The sequence below is a fragment of the Mustela lutreola genome, chromosome 2, assembly GCF_030435805.1.
Source record: "Mustela lutreola isolate mMusLut2 chromosome 2, mMusLut2.pri, whole genome shotgun sequence".
Lineage (NCBI taxonomy): Eukaryota > Metazoa > Chordata > Mammalia > Carnivora > Mustelidae > Mustela > Mustela lutreola.
Window position 1 is genome coordinate 150,610,691 of NC_081291.1, and position 1,218 is coordinate 150,611,908.

A 1,218-nucleotide genomic window follows, 5' to 3' on the forward strand; every position below is an offset into this window, starting at 1 on the left:
ATTATAATGTAGGAATAATTCTCACAGCAGGTGAAAACTGCGAAAAAGCATGCTTTTGCGGGAAAGCAAAACATTTTAGATTTGACATCAAAATTTTGGAAGAAACAAAGAGCTTCCTTTTTTGCAAGGGAGTATTTTAAGTTTGTTATTTTTGTTACATTCACATTTTTAATGAAGTATTTGTAAAAAAAATCAAAGAAGACATGGTGCTTGCTTCGATAGCACATAACTAAAATTGGAATACTAGAGAAAAGATTATTAATTTAGCCCCTGTACAAGGATGACATGAAAATTTGTGAAGCATTCTATCTTTTTAAAAAAGATATGGAAGACTGTGGTGTTTTCTTTTTAATGTTGATGGAATAGAGTATCATATTTTCATGAAGAAATTATGAGCAGAATCAACAAGGAAGAGAAGGTATTACACTTGAAAATCGATGGATGATATTCATAAACTGACTGGCTGTTTTGTTTTAGTGACAGTATAATTTATAAGTATAAAATGTAGAATATATTCTGCCAATGTGTTATTCCAGTTATGGAGTGGAGGATAACCTCGTGCCTGACAAAATGGAGCAAGAGGCCATGAAGAGATATACCACCAGCCCAGTGAACCTGGCTGTCTTCCCCCATGCGACCATGGTGCTGTTGGCCGTTGGCATGTTCCTCGCCTCTTGGTTCTTCATTTATGAGGTTACCTCCACTAAGTGCACTCGGGACGTCTATAAAGAGCTCCTCATCTCCTGGATGGCCTCCTCTTTCTGGGCTTTGGAGTCTTCTTCCTGCTGCTCTGGGTTGGCATCTATGAATTAACTCTCAAGGGGTTCATCCAGGGGGCTTCACTGAATCCCTGCTTCCATGAATTAATTCGTTTACTATTGTTGGAAGTGTCCTACCTGCTTCTCATGATAAAGACAGATCAAAAAATGACCATCAAAAAATGTAGAATATATCATTTCTTAGGAAGGCAGCCTGGTGCAGTGAAAAGTGATGGATCATCTTACATTTTAGAAGTGAGCTTGGGTTTACTCTTTTTTGCTTCATGGAGCCACAAGATGTAGAATTGGTATGAAGACAAGCTGTTATGGTATGTAATGGACCCATCTCTGTTCTTGACATATGGTTAAGTAAATTATTGTAGCTATATTTTCTTGTTTTTCACCTTTGTAAGTTCTGTTATTTACATTTTCTTGAATTTTATTACCTTTCCTTTTGAGG

The 1,218-nt window shown here is 36.8% G+C and overlaps 1 non-coding gene across 1 annotated transcript; it reads left to right on the top strand.

Annotated features, from left to right (window-relative positions):
- The first annotated feature begins 207 nt into the window (after positions 1-207).
- On the top strand, positions 208-315 carry LOC131826213 (U6 spliceosomal RNA). Its single transcript, XR_009351474.1, has one exon. It is a non-coding gene; the product is annotated as a U6 spliceosomal RNA (small nuclear RNA).
- Positions 316-1,218: the final 903 nt, after the last annotated feature.